The sequence below is a fragment of the Amblyraja radiata genome, chromosome 35 (genome assembly GCF_010909765.2).
Source record: "Amblyraja radiata isolate CabotCenter1 chromosome 35, sAmbRad1.1.pri, whole genome shotgun sequence".
NCBI lineage: Eukaryota > Metazoa > Chordata > Chondrichthyes > Rajiformes > Rajidae > Amblyraja > Amblyraja radiata.
In genome coordinates, this window is record NC_045990.1 from 17,065,430 (window position 1) to 17,081,445 (window position 16,016).

Here is a 16,016-nt window from a genome sequence, read left to right on the forward strand (position 1 = left end):
CTCTTGTGGTTCTTTACATTCAGCAGCGATGCCTGAATAGAGAGGCAAGACCCCGATCAGAAGTCCCTCTCTAGTGTGGACCAGACTGGTCATTAGCCACATTCTGCACTGTCCCAGCCCTGAATATACCACAGTCCCACTCAATATAGGGGGAGTTTAAATCAGCTAGCACTTCAGAGTTCGCTTGGACAGTTTACAACCCAGCGATATGAACATTGATTTTGCTATCAAGTAATGCTTGCATTCCCCCTCTCTCCATCCCTCCCCCACCCTAGTCGTCCTAGTAGCTTCACTGTCGCCCTGTGGAGTTTCACTGTTTGTATCACTCATTATCACCTTCTCCACAGCCAACAATGGACCATTGTGGGCTCCACCTTTCCTTGATCATCATTGGTGGCATTGATTTTGCTTTTTCATATCTTTCAATCACTTGTTTTCAGTTTAGTTTAGTTTAGAGATACAGCACGGTAAAACAGGCCCTTCGGCCCACCGAGTCCGCACCGACCAGCGATCCCCACACATTTGCATGTTCTCCCCGTGACCGCATGGGTTTTGTCCGGGTGCTCCGGTTTCCTCCCACACTCCAAAAGACAGGTTTGGAGGTTAATTGGCTTTTGTAAAAAAACTTGTAAATTATCCCTAGTGTGGGTAGAATAGATCTAGTGTACGGGGATCGCTGGTTGACATGGACTCGGTGGGCCAAAGGGCCAGATTCCGCACTGTATCTCTAAACTAAACCAAACTAAAGATGATTGATGGTCAACATGGACTCAATGGGCAGAAAGGTAGAGAAATCCAGAACTTTAAGGTGAGAGGGAGAAGATTTAATAGAAACCTGAGTGGCAAATGTTTCATCTCAGAAGATGATAGGTGTATGGAAGAACTGCCAGAGGGGGGAGAAACATAGAATCGGAAAATAGGTGCAGGAGTAGGCCATTCGGCCCTTCGAGCCAGCACCACCATTCACAATCAGTACCCCGTTCCTGCCTTCTCCCCATATCCCTTGATTCCATTAGCCCTAAGACCTACATCTAACTCTCTCTTGAATGCATCCAGTGAATTGGCCTCCACTGCCTTCTGTGGCAGAAAATTCCACAGAATCACAAATCTCTGGGTGAAAAAGTTTCCCCCCCATCTCAGTCCCTTTATTCTTAAACTGTGACCCCTGGTTCTGGACTCCCCCAACATTTTTGCTGCATCTAGCCTGTCCAATCCCTTAAAAATTTTATATGTTTCTATAAGATATCCTCTCATCCTTCTAAATTCCAGTGAACACAAGCCCAGTCGATCCATTTTTTCATCTTACGTCAATCCTGCCATCCCGGGAATTAACCTGGTGAATCTACGCTGCATTCCCTCAATAGCAATAATGTCCTTCCTCAAATTAGGAGACCAAAACTGCACATAATACTCCAGTTGCGGTCTCACCAGGGCCCTGTACAACTGCAGTAGGACCTCATTGCTCCTATACTCAACTCCTCTTGCTACGAAGGTAGTTGAGGCAGGTACTATAACAGCAGTTAAAAGACACTTGGACAGGTCGATGGATAGGAGAGATTACGGCTTAAGTCAAGCATGTTGGACTAGTTTAGTTGGTCTCTTGGTTAGCATGGCTGAGTTGGGCTGAAGGGCCTGTTTCTGTGCTGTACCACTCAGATGTTAGGACTATTGAGAGATAATTTTCTTGGGGAATTACCCAGTGATGGGTGGGATATGGGCGGAACTTGTACATAAGAAGGGGATGATCACTTTAATGGGATTGTGTTGTAGGCCCTCCAGTAATGAGTGGGAATTAGACGAACAAATATGTTGGATTATGTTCGGATCGCTGAAAGATGAATTAGTTTTGGTATAGTTGGTGATTGTAACTTCCTTCATATTGACATGGACAGCCACATACACAGATTGGAGCTCTAGTTTAGAGATACAGAGGTCCATCAGCCCACCAAGCCCATGCCAACCAGCAACTGCAGTTCGATCCTACACACTAGGGACAATTCCTCGCATCATTTTGATAGCGAAGTCAGCTATCTTCTTTCTCTGTCTCCATTATTCAGTTCAGTTTAGTTGAGTCTAGAGATACAACATGGAAATGGGGCCCTTCGGTTACCGAGTCCGCACCGACCAGCAATGACCTCGTACACTGGTTCCATCCCACATACTAGAGACAATTTTCAGAAACCAATTACCCTACAAACCTGCACGTCTTTGGAGTGTGGGGGGAAGCCGGAGCACCCGGAGAAAACCCACGTGATCACGGGGAGAACGTGCAAACTCCACACAGACAGCACCCGGGTCTCTGGCGCTGTGGGGCAGCACCACAGTGCCACTCTGGAGGACATATATGGAGGACAATTATCTGTCCCACACAGCATTTGTTGAAGGACAATTTTCTGAATCAGTATACAGGTGGCCCTCCTGAAGAGAGGGCAAAACTGAACCTCCTACTGGGCAGTGAGGCAGGGCAAGTGACTGAAGTGTCAGTGAGAGAGCACTTTAGGACCAGTGATGATAGTTCTACTTGTTCTAAAATACTTATGAGATCCACGTTGATTACCTAAGCAAAGATACAAGGTTCTGGAGTAACTCAACGGGTCAGGCAGCATCTCTGGAGGGCCCTTCTCCAGCCCAGCATCTGCTGTTCCTTGTTTCTACTTAAACGGGTTCAGGACAAATTTAGATGGCATTTAAGGCCTGGGCTTCTGTAAAACATTGTAAATTGTCCCCAATGTGCAGGATAGTGCTAGTGTGCAGGGTGATCGCTGGCCGGCATGGGCCCGTTGGGCTGAAGGGCCTGTTTCTGTGCTGTATCTCTCAAGTAAAGTCTAAATTAGACTGGAACCTGCAAAGGTACAGAAGGAGAGGCTGTTTTTTGCAAGCAGAGGGACAACTGGCAGCTTAAATTTGACACAGGGACAGTTCGGGGACAACATGTTCCTGTTAGCGTGAAGGTAAGGCTGGCGGGATTAGGGGCCCTGGGTTTACGAGGGATAGTGAGATATTGCTCAGATAAGGAGTCCTGTGTCAGTTAAGGGGAGCTGCCATCAGGCAAATCTTTGAGTTGTCTAAGGGATGTAGGAGAATATTTTGGAGAGGAATCAGGTGGATAAAAAAAGTTCATGAGATATCCCTGGCAGACCCAATGTCTCCCTAGTCACCCCCTTTGCTTAGTTTAGTTTGGAGATACAGCGCGGAAACAGGCCCTTCGGCCCACTGAGTCCGCGCCGACCAGTGATCCCCGCACACTAGTACTATCCCACGTACTAGGGGAAATTTACAATTTTTATCTAAGCCAATTAGCCTACAAACCTGAACGTCTTTGGAGTGCGGGAGGAAACCAGAGATCCCGGAGAAAACCTACTCGGTCATATAACCATATAACCATATAACCATATAACAATTACAGCACGGAAACAGGCCATCTCGACCCTTCTAGTCCGTGCCGAACACATAATCTCCCCTAGTCCCATATACCTGCGCTCAGACCATAACCCTCCATTCCTTTCCCATCCACATAACTATCCAATTTATTTTTAAATGATAAAAACGAACCTGCCTCCACCACCTTCACTGGAAGCTCATTCCACACAGCTACCACTCTCTGAGTAAAGAAGTTCCCCCTCATGTTACCCCTAAACTTCAGTCCCTTAATTCTCAAGTCATGTCCCCTTGTTTGAATCTTCCCTACTCTCAGTGGGAAAAGCTTTTCCACGTCAACTCTGTCTATCCCTCTCATCATTTAAAAAACCTCTATCAAGTCCCCCCTTAACCTTCTGCGCTCCAAAGAATAAAGCCCTAACTTGTTCAACCTTTCTCTGTAACTTAGTTGCTGAAACCCAGGCAACATTCCAGTAAATCTCCTCTGTACTCTCTCTATTTTGTTGACATCCTTCCTATAATTAGGCGACCAAAATTGTACACCATACTCCAGAATTGGCCTCACCAATGCCTTGTACAATTTTAACATTACATCCCAACGTCATGGGGAGAACGTACAAATTCAATACAGACAGCACCCGTTGTCAGGATCGAACCTGGGTGCTGTGAGGCAGCAACTCTACCGCTGCACCACCGTGCCACCCCTGTAGTTTAGCTTAGCTTAGTTTAGTTTAGTTTAGTTTAGTTTACTTTAGTTTAGTTTAGTTTAGTTAACTTTAGTTTAGTTTAGTTTAGTTTAGTTTAGTTTAGTTAACTTTAGTTTAGTTTAGTTTAGTTTAGTTACCTTTAGTTTAGTTTAGTTTAGTTAACTTTAGTTTAGTTTAGTTTAGTTAACTTTAGTTTAGTTTAGTTAAGTTTAGTTTAGTTTAATTATCTTTAGTTTAGTTTAGTTAACTTTAGTTTAGTTTAGTTTAGTTAACTTTAGTTTAGGTTAGTTCAGTTTAGTTAACTTTAGTTTAGTTTAGTTTAGTTTAGTTAACTTTAGTTTAGTTTAGTTTACTTTAGCTTAGTTTAGTTTAGTTTAATTCAGTTTAGTTTAGTTTAGTTTAATTTAGTTTAGTTTAGTTAACTTTAGTTTAGTTTAGTTTAGTTTAGTTACCTTTAGTTTAGTTTAGTTTAGTTAACTTTAGTTTAGTTTAGTTTAGTTTAGTTTAGTTTAGTTTAGTTTAGTTAACTTTAGTTTAGTTTAGTTAACTTTAGTTTAGTTTAATTTAGTTAACTTTAGTTTAATTCAGTTTAGTTTAGTTTAGTTTAATTTAGTTTAGTTTAGTTAACTTTAGTTTAGTTTAGTTTAGTTTAGTTAACTTTAGTTTAGTTTAGTTTAGTTAACTTTAGTTTAGTTTAGTTTAGTTTAGAGATACAGCGTAGAAACAGGCTCTTCAGCCCACCGGGTCTTTACTTACCATCATTCACCCAGTCACACTAATTTAGTGGTCTATTATTGTCAAGTGCACAGAAATATAATGAAAGCTTTATTCTGTGCGTGTCCGATAAAATCAGACATTACATGAGTGCGATCATGTACAAGTGAAAGAGTGAAAGGATTGTAGCGGTCAGCTTGATAGTAAGTGAGACACGGGGTGGTCAGGTGAGGAGAAGGACGTTGGCTCATGGGCCAGCAAGCTTCCTGGATCAAGGGGCACTCCAGAACTTCCAACATGTGGACTGGACTCTGAACTTTGGACTGTTTGGGTTTTCTGTTTTTTTTTAATTTTAAACAGTATTTAGTACCTTGCCCAGAGTAGGGGAATCGAGGAGCAGAGGGCATGGGTTTAATGTGAAGGGCAAAAGATTTAATAGGAATCTGAGAAGTAACTTTTTCACACAGAGGGTGGTGGGTGTATGGAACAAGCTGCCAGAGGAGGTAGTTGAGGCTGGGACTATCCCAACGTTTAAGAAACAGTTAGACAGGTACATGGGTGGGACAAGTTTGGAGGGATATGGACCAAACAGGGCAGGTGGGACTCATGTAGATGGGGCATGTTGGCCGGTGTGGGCAAGTAGGGCCGAAGGGCCTGTTTCCACGGTGTATGGTTCCAATATTGTGGTGACTGTGCATTTGTGGCTGTGCAAAATAATTTCACTGTACTGTGCATACATGACAATGAAGAACCATTGAACCATTGAATTATGAATAGACGTTTGTTTGACTGGATAGCACGCAACAAAAAGCTTTTCCCTTGTCCATCGGTGCAAGTGAAAATAATAAACTGAACTAAACCAAACTAGATCCCTTTCTGGGACAGACTGAAGAGTTACTGGAGGGGATGTGAGAGGAACAATCTACCTACATTGGGAAAGACAATAGACAATAGACAACAGGTGCAGGAGCAGGCCATTCGGCCCTTCGAGCCAGCACCGCCATTCAATGTGATCATGGCTGATCATTCCCAATCAGTACCCCGTTCCTGCCTTCTCCCCATATCCCCTGACTCCACTTTTGTTAAGAGTCCTATCTAGCTCCCTCTTGAAAGCATCCAGAGAACCTGCCTCCACCGCCCTCTGAGGCAGAGAATTCCACAGATTCACCACTCTCTGTGAGAAAAAGTGTTTCCTCGTCTCCATTCTAAATGGCTTACTCCTTATTCTTAAACTGTGTGGCCCCTGGTTCTGGACTCCCCCAACATCGGGAACATGTTTCCTGCCTCTAGTGTGTCCAAACCCTTAACAATCTTATATGTTTCAATGAGATACCCTCTCATCCTTCAAAACTCCAGAGTGTACAAGCCCAGCTGCTCCATTCTCTCAGCATATGACAGTCCCGCCATCCCGGGAATTAACCTTGTAAACCTATGCTGGGCTCCCTCAATAGCAAGAATGTCCTTCCTCAAATTAGGGGACCAAAACTGCACACAATACTCCAGGTGTGGTCTCACTAGGGCTCTGTACAACTGCAGAAGGACATCTTTGCTCCATTGAATGATTAGGGATTGTAGGGGAGGCTTTGTGCATGAAAGATAATGTCTCCCAAATTTGGTAGTGCTTCTTGAAGAGATGGCCAAGAGGGATGGTGATGGCAGGTTGGTAAACATTGTCCACGTGGACTTTAACAAGGCATTTGACAAAGACCCGCGCGGTAATCAAGTCTGGGAGGTTAGATCACGTGGAATCCCGAATGAGCAAGCCAAATGGATACAAAATTGCAGATAGACACAAAATGCTGGAGTAACTCAGCGGGACAGGCAGCATCTCTGGAGAGAAGGAATGGGTGACGTTTCTGAAAATGGGTCTCGACCCGAAACGTCAGCCATTCCTTCTATCCAGAGATGCTGCCTGTCCCGCTGAGATACTCCAGTGTGTGTGTCCATCTTCGATGTAAAGTTCCTTCCTACACATTTTGGATACAAAATTAGTTTGGTAGAAGGAGTCGGTGGTTGGTGGTGGAGGCTGTTATTCAGGTTGGAGACCAGTGACCAGTGATGTGTGAAAGGGATCGGAGGTGGGTCCACCGTCTCAAAATATAATGATAGGTTACATGCATAGAAACATAGAAAATGTTGGAATCATATGGTGCAACACAATTGTAAAAGCTAACTGTTCAGGACTGGACGAGGGATGGTAAAGATTATAAACAATGATCTCCTTACTTTTATTTTTTTTATTTTTATTATTTTTATTTTTTTTAATTAATTTATTTATTATGTTTTATTCTCATTTTTCTATTTTCTTTTCCTCAACTTTCTTCACTCATTCGTCTTTTTTCTTTTTCTTCACACACTATATATCTCACGCCTTTCTATCCTTTACTATCTAAATTATTTTTCTTATTCTCATCTCTTTATTATAACAAAAGCTGTACATAAAATGTATTATGAAAATATATATTAGGCACTTTGGTGCCATATGATTGTACTTACTTCTAATAAAATAAAATATTTTTTAAAAAAAGAAACATGGAAAATAGGTGTCGGGATAGGCCATTCGGCCCTTCGTGCCAGCACCACCATTCAATATGATCATGGCTGATCATCCAGAATACAATACAATAGAACTTTATTCATCCCTGGAGGGAAATTGCTCTGCCGACAGTCATAACACACACAAGGTACACAAAACCGTGGTCCCGCCCAGTAGGCCCAGCCGGCCCGTGGCCGTTCGAGAATCCATGGGAACCCACCTGGAGGCCCGGCTCGCCCACCCAGAGAGGAGGGAGTGGGTGGGAGGGCCGGTGAGCAGACCAGCTGCGGGAGGGAGTGCAGGGCCTCGACGGGGGAGTGGCCACTGGAGGCCCTGCAGCAGCCTGGGGCTTGGCTGGACCGGGCTCCGCTCCAAGAGGCCGAGCACGTGGACCGCACGCGGCCTACAGCGGCGGAGCAGCGGCGGAGGACACCACGGCTACGCTTGGCCAGGCCGACCTGGCAACGTCGCCATGACAACGGGCATTCACGGTCAGGTCAAGATCCCTGCTCTTACAACAACTGGGACTTGAAAATGGCGACTCTGTAGACTGTCTCAGTGTACTACTGCTATACACACATACTGTATCTGAGATGCTGATCTAAGGTGTGTCTGAGTGCTGATGTATAGTGATACTTGTACTGAACTGTGTACAATGAAGTTCACTGTACCTCGATACCATACCATTGAAGTAATCTGGCACTTTGACTTCATCGGTCAGGGTAACGGGCACAGGAGTTGCAACGTACCTTTGGAGTGGAGTTGAGAAGGAATTTCTTCCGCCAGAGGAGGTGAATCTGTGGAATTAATTGCCACAGACAGCTGTGGAGGCTGTCTATGGATATTTTTAAAGCACAGATTGATAACTTCTTGGTTAGTATGGGTGTCAAAGGTTATGGGGGAAGGCAGGAGAATGGGGTTGAGAGGGAGAGATAGATCAGCCATGATCGAATGGCAGTGTAGACTCAATGGGCTGAATGGCCTAATTCTGCTCCTATGACTTAGGAACGAACTTTAATTCAGTTTGGAGATACAGTGTGGAAACAGGCCCTTCGGCCCAACAACTCTGTGCTGATCAACCATTCCCAAACACCGCATTTAGAGTATTGTGTCCAGTTCTGGCCACCATACGACAGGAAAGATGTAGTCAAGCTGGAAAGGGTACAGAGAAGGTAGACACAAAATGTAAGTAAGTAAGTAAGTTTATTGGCCAAGTATTCACATACAAGGAATTTGCCTTGGTGCTCCGCCCACAAGTAACAACATGACATACAGTGACAGTTACGAATGACTCACAAAACACAAAACATTAATAATAATAAAACATTAATGATAAAACACCATTGATCAAGGATGTGAACCAACAAAATACCAGATCAAAGGGAGGCTACAGATTTTTGGCTGTTGAGTAGAGCAACTACTCGTGGATAAAAACTGTTTTTATGTCTGGCTGTGGCAGCTTTGACAATCTGGAGTTGCCTGGAGTAACTCAGTGGGCGAGGCAGCATCTCTGGAGAGAAGGAATGGCGACGTTTTGGGTGGAGACCCTTCTTCAGACCCCATTCCTTTTCTCCAAAGATGCAGCCTCACCCGCTGTGTGACTCCAGCATTTTGTGTCTACCTTCGAATTAAACCAGCATCTGCAGTTCTTTCTTACACAAAGGGTACAGAGAAGATTTACGATGATGTTGCATGGGTTTTACAGAGTGCTATATTTACATATTTGGTGTGCTGCTGCTGCACGAATTTAATTGTTCCATTTCGGGGCACATGACAATAAAACACTCTTGACTCTTGCACATAGGTTGAGGAGAACGCTCTTGGCAGAATCTACCCAGCTCCATTGGTATCCATGGGAATGCCGTCTGGACTGATGCAAGGATCGGACACCACGGACACAGACCCCTGGCTTTGGGAGCCGAGGTGTAGGAGGGGCAAGGGTCGCACTGCGTGGTGAGTTGTTTAGATCTGCAGAGGTGGTGGGCGGGGGGGAATTGGGGGAGGGGGGGGGTGACTCAATAGCAACGTTGCAAAGGTAGACAGACTGTCTGAAGAAGGGTCTCGACCCGAAACGTCACCCATTCCTTCTCTCCAGAGATGCTGCCTGTCCCGCCGAATTACTCCAGCACTTTGTGTCTATCTTCGGTTTAAACCAGCATCTGCAGTTCCTTCCCACACATTTCTTCCGCTCCACTGCGACATCTCCTCAAGGTGTGTCTACTTTGAAGAAGTTCTCCTCCTCTCTCCGACGAGAGTTCTACAACATCCCCTGTCATTGCTCCCCCTCTGTGCCATATCCGTATGCCCCCCTCTCCCCTGACCCTCAGTCTGAAGAAGAGATACAGCATGGAAACAGGCCCTTCGGCCCACTGAGGCTGCGCCGACCAGCGATCCCCGCACTATCCTACACACACCAGGGGTAATTTACATTTATACAAGCCAATTAACCTGCAAACCTGTACGCCTTTGGAGTGTGGGTGGAAACCGGAGACAACCCACTCGATCACAGGGAGAACATGCAAACTCCGTACAGACAGCACCGTAGTCAGGATCTAACCCAGGTCTCTGGCACTATAAGGCTGCAATTCTACTGCTGTGCCACCGTGCTACCCGAATGACTGTGACAGGACTCGAACCTGCAATCTTCTGATGACATTGCTTTAAGTATCAAAGTCAGATGCCTTTTCCATAAAGGGCCGGTCCCACCAGCATGCGACTGCATGCGGCGAGCGCGACCAAACCGGAAGCGGGGGCCGCGCGGAGGTCGAGTGATCCCGTACGAGTTGACGTGAAGTTCGAGCGAAGTTCGCGGGAAGTTCGTGCGTGATGTACGGCGTCGAGATGCTGCGTACGACGTCGAGACGCTGCGCACGCCCGTCGAGACGGTGCGTACAGCCTCAATGCGGCTGCGGGCCGAAAGGCCGTTGCTGCGTGGAATTTTTGAACACAGTCAGTTTTTTGGAGCCCCGCGCGATATCGGGACCAGCTCCACACAACTCCATACGGCTCCGGCGCTCGAAATGGGATCGGCCCCGCGAGGCCCTACGGCTCAAGCGACCACGTTAGGTCGCGCTTGCCGCATGCAGTCGCATGCTCGTGGGACAGGCTCTTAAAATCGAACCTGCCTCCACCCTACCCTGTTCAGGCATCTGTATCATTCTATCAACAGCTAGAGAGTGGTCTTGAGCTACTATCTACCTCATTGGAGACCTTCGGACGTTAATCAGACTGCTGGACTTTACCTTGCACTAAACGTTATTCCCTTTATCCTGTATCTGTACACTGTGCAGGGCTCGATTGTAATCATGTATTGTCTTTCCACTGGCTGGTTAGCACGCAATAAAATATATTTTCGCTGTATCTCGGTACATGAGCTGATAAACTAAACTAAACTGAACTAAACTAAACTAAAACTTGTATGTCCTCATCCTGGCAGTCAATAATCTAATTTCTTAAATCTTCAGCCTCTCCAATTAAATTCCCTCCTAAGGGACACAGACACGGCCCTTCCATTCCCATACTACATTAACCATATAACCATATAACAATTACAGCACGGAAACAGGCCATCTCGACCCTTCTAGTCCGTGCCGAACACGTATTCTCCCCTAGTCCCATCTACCTGCACTCAGACCATAACCCTCCATTCCTTTCCCGTCCATATACCTATCCAATTTATTTTTAAATGATAAAATCGAACCTGCCTCCACCACTTCCACTGGAAGCTCATTCCACACAGCTACCACTCTCTGAGTAAAGAAGTTCCCCCTCATGTTACCCCTAAACTTTTGTCCCTTAATTCTCAAATCCTGTCCTCTTGTTTGAATCTTCCCTACTCTCAATGGAAAAAGCTTATCCACGTCAACTCTGTCTATCCCTCTCATCATTTTAAAGACCTCTATCAAGTCCCCCCTTAACCTTCTGCGCTCCAAAGAATAAAGACCTAACTTGTTCAACTAAATAATGTTTGTTTAAGCTAAACTAAACCACAAGTCAAGGCCCTGGTGTGTTTTCTTCATGTTGACATCTACAAGCAGGGCTCAGGACAGGTCATCCGAGATGTGATTGCCCAGATGGGATCAGTCGGCATCTGTAGAGAGAGGAGCAATGATCCCGTATCAGAACTGGAAAAGCGAGTGTGTTCAAAATTAGAGCAGGTGGGAAGACAAGGTGAGTCCCGTGACAAGGTGGAGGCCATGGTTGTCCAGGTAACACAATGCCTTCAGCGATGGTCGACGGATGTGTGATGAATGACGGCAGTCAGCTAGACCGAGAAAACAGCAGAACAATTGTTTAATTTAAAAAGGTAGACACAAAACGCTGGAGTCACTCAGAGGGTCAGGCAGCAACTCTGGAGGGAAGGAATGTGTGACGTTTCGGGTCAAGACCCTTCTTCAGATTAGTATAGTTCAGTATAGTTTATTGCACTTGTACCGGGGTACAGTGAAAAGCTTTGTTGCGTGCTATCCAGTCAGCAGAAAGACTATACATGATTACAGTCGACCCATCCACATTGTACAAAAACGGGATAAAGGGAATCATGGTTTTTTTTTTTTTTATTATTTTTATTAGAAGCAATTGTACAAAGACAAAACATTCGGCATCTAAAATTATGCAATTATTGCACAGCCTCATTTTTAACTTTATAAGCTGAAAATGAAAGAAAATAAGAAAGCGAGGGAAGGGAGAAGTGAAAAGATAGCTCGAAAAAGCAGATCAAAAAGATCCCTAGACTACCTAAATAGTGTGGCCAAAAAGAAAGTAGAGATAAAAGAAAAAAAAGGAAAAAAGGTAAGTGGGGATATACCTGCCCCTCATCCCCCCCTCCCCCACCTCCCCTCCCCGCCCACCTCCCCCACCTCCCCTCCCCCCCCCCCCATCACCCAGCCCAGAATCAGATTTAAATTTAGATTTGTGTTGCACCATACTATCCCTGTAAGATTTTGGTGCAAAAGAGGGAGTACAGAGAAGGTTCACCAGACTGATTCCTGGGATGTCAGGACTTTCATATGAAGAAAGACTGGATAGACTCGGCTTGTACTCGCTAGAATTTAGAAGATTGAGGGGGCATCTTATAGAAACTTGCAAAATTCTTAAGGGGTTGGACAGGCTAGATGCAGGAAGATTGTTCCCGATGTTGGGGAAGTCCAGAACAAGGGGTCACAGTTTAAGGATAAGGGGGAAATCATTTAGGACCGAGATGAGGAAAACATTTTTCACACAGAGAGTGGTGAATCTCTGGAATTCTCTGCCACAGAAGGTAGTTGAGGCCAGTTCATTGGCTATATTTAAGAGAGCGTTAGATGTGGCCCTTGTGGCTAAAGGGATCAGGGGGTATGGAGAGAAGGCAGGTACAGGATACCGAGTTGGATGATCAGCCATGATCATATTGAATGGCGGTGCAGGCTCGAAGGGCCGAATGGCCTACTCCTGCACCTATTTTCTATGTTTCTATGTTTCTAAATGGAATAATGTTGAGTGCAAAATAAAGTCCGATTAAAGATCGTCTGAGAACACAACTGTTGCTGGGAAACTGAAAGACAAGTGGATTCTGTAAATATATAGAAGGGTCCCGACCCGAAACATCCATGTTGCCTGACCTGCTCGGGTACCCCAGCACCTTCTGTCCTTTTTGTGTAAACCAGCACATGTTTCTGACCTCTGCGAACACCCAGTCTGTCAGGCAGCATCTGTGGAGGGAGAATATTGAGTTCATATAACAGATGGGCACAAAGTAAATTTAGAGTCATACAGCATAGAAACAGGCCCTTTAGCCCACTTACCCATGCCGACCAACATGTCCCATCTACACGAGTCCCACTTGCTTGCATTTGGTCCATAACCCTCCAAACTTGTCCTATCCATGCCCCTGTCCAAATATTTTTTAAAAGTTGCATTTTTGTGGGCAAAAATGTGCCAGTAAGCCTATAATTAAAAATTACGCTGTGTTTAACGACAATTTCTTCCACCTATATAAAAGTATAAAGTCAACATATGCTGAAAATTAAACATTATTATTAAAATAATATGTCGCTGTTACTCAGTCGAAATCCTGGAATTCCTTCCTCATCAGCATTCGAGCATATTATTAAAATTATATATAATTATACATTAAAAAATCTAAAAGTGTGAAAATCGAGTTTTTAACTTTTTAGTGGTGCCAGTATGCTGTATCGGTGTGTGAGTCACAATTATTGTTATATTGTGTTATTAAATTATTATTATTATTATTATTATTATTACATTATAATATAGTGGATATTATTACAACAGAGCTGGGTGGTTCAGATGCAAACAAGATTCCACACTGTTCAAGAAGAATGTTTCTCATTTTTCACATTTTTTTCTTTCGACGTAGAAAGAGGCCATTTGGCCCATTGGCACCATGCCGTCTCAAAGGCTAGTTATCTGAAATGTGTTGGAAGGAACTACGGAAGAGTTCAGACCCAAAACGCCACCTATTCCTTTTCTCCAGAGATGCTGCCTGACCCACTGAGTTACTCCGGCATTTTGTGTATTTCCCTAGTTACCTGAAATATGTCTTGAAAACTGCCTAATTCAATGTTGAGCCCAGATTGCAATGTGCCCAGACTAGAGATTCTGATAATAGACACAAAAAGCTGGAGAAACTCAGCGGGTCAGACAGCATCTCAGGATAAAAGGAATAGGTGACGTTTTGGGTCAAGACCCTTTTTCAGACTCGACCCAAAACGTCACCGATTCCTTTTCTCCAGAGATGCTGTCTGACCCGCTGAGTTACTCCACCTTTTTGTGTCTATCTGGATCTAGGATTGGTTTCATAGAGACGAGCAGAGGGTGTGGTGGAAGGTTTATTTTTGGACTGAAGGCTCTTGACTAGTGGTGTGCCTCAGGGATCGATGTTGGGCCCATTCTGTTTGTAGTCTATACTAGACTAAGTGGGACCCATTGGGTCCCATGTTCACACGGGAGGGCTGGTCCCCCGATGCAATATTCCACCTCTCCACCAGTTCCACCATCCCACAAATTACTTCAACCCAAACAACCATTTGCAGTGCATTTTTACTTAAAACCAACCATATTTTCATTTTCAAACCACATTAAGGGCACTCACAGTTGAGTAGACATGTGTTCAGTGTTATTCAGAGCTCAGAGAGACGTGACCCTCTGGCTTCCTCCATCTTGCAGAGACTGAATGAGGCACACCACTTCCTGGTTTTATAGTCCCTCCCCCTCCCTCCAGCAGGGGCAGCAGAGAGAATGACAGATTTTTTAAAAACATGAATATCTATCTGATTTTTCATCGATGGGAAAGATCCTCCAGTCCCGGCAGGCGGAGGGGGACCGTAGGTGGCGGCGTTCTCTCGGAAATCGCAGCACAGCGAGCCAAAAGCGGTCAAGATCAGACTTTTAGTAATATAGATTGACGATTTATATGAGAATATGCAAGGAATGATTAGTGCGTTTGAAGATGCCACTAAAATAGGTGGTATCATATATTGGAAATAGGAAAAGGAACAGGAGACCTTTCGGGTCGAGACCCTTCTTCAGACAGGGGGATCCACTGCCATTTGAAAAGGTTTTTCGCAGAACATAGAACATAGAATGTAGAACATGGACCCTTCTTCAGACAGTTGGAGTAAAGGGCCGGTCCCACGAGCATGCGACTCCATGCAGCAAGCGCAACCAAACCAGAACCGGGAGCCGTGCGGAGGTCGAAAAAGTGACACGGCGTCGAGGCGGCTGCGGGCCGGCAGGCCGTTGCTGCGCGGAATTTTTAAACACGGTCTGTTTTTCGGATCCCCGCGCGATGTTAGGGACCAGCTCCGCACAACTCCATACAGCTCTGGCGATCGAAGTGGGACCGGCCACGCGAGGCCGTACGGCTCAAGCGACCACTTTAGGTCGCGCTTGCCGCATGCAGGCACATGCTGGTGGGACAGGGCCTTTAGGTCACGCTTGCCGCATGGAGTCGCATGCTGGTGGGATCGGCCCTTTAGGTCACGCTTGCCGCATCGAGTCGCATGCTGGTGGGACCGGCCCTTTACTCAACGGGACAGGCAGCATCTCTGGAGAGAAGGAATTGGTGATGTTTCAGGTCGAGACAGTCTGAAGAAGGGTCTCGACCTGAAACATCATCCATTTCTTCTCTCCTGGGATGCTGGCTGTCCCGCTGAGTTACTCCAACATTTTGTGTCTATCTTAAGCATGTTAAAGATGCGTGTCTGGGAATATGCGTGCCTAAATGTGCACTATATTCAATACACTATATAAATCACCGAGGCGTTAAATCTATTGAAGATCAAATGTAAACTGCTGCATGGGCCTGTATTATAACGCCATTAGCTACAGGCTGGGGTTGGTCTGTGGAGAGGGGATTTGGGAGAGGCACACACAGGATAGCGCAGATAGGGGGAACTATTCTCAGCAGCAGATGGTTCAACGACCAGGGGCACAGATTTGTAATGGGCACCAGATGAGAGCAGGTACTGAGGAGAAGCACGGATACACAGAGAGGGGTAATGGTTCAGAATTCATCGCCTGTGGGTTGATGGAACCAAGATCAATCAACTCCATCAGAGGAAAGTGGGTAGCAAGTTTATTATTCATAATTTTAGCCATTGCCATCAAGGCCAGCACTTTTATGCCCATCATTAGTGCCTTTCAGGAAGGGGGGAGGCAGGGCACTCTCTCAAGGAGTT

The 16,016-nt window shown here is 45.3% G+C and overlaps 2 long non-coding RNA genes across 2 annotated transcripts in view; one reads left to right on the top strand and one right to left on the bottom strand.

The window, feature by feature from the left end:
* LOC116991818 overlaps positions 1-16,016 on the top strand; it is a 40,656-nt gene that overhangs the window by 6,209 nt on the left and 18,431 nt on the right. Inside the window, exon 2 of the long non-coding RNA XR_004416907.1 lies at positions 9,140-9,288. This is a non-coding gene — a long non-coding RNA (uncharacterized LOC116991818). The remainder of the gene's footprint in view (positions 1-9,139; positions 9,289-16,016) is intronic.
* On the bottom strand, positions 3,489-9,666 carry LOC116991817. The gene is made up of 3 exons (XR_004416906.1): positions 9,489-9,666; positions 6,018-6,019; positions 3,489-3,501 (listed from the first exon to the last, which is right to left on the bottom strand). It is a non-coding gene; the product is annotated as an uncharacterized LOC116991817 (long non-coding RNA).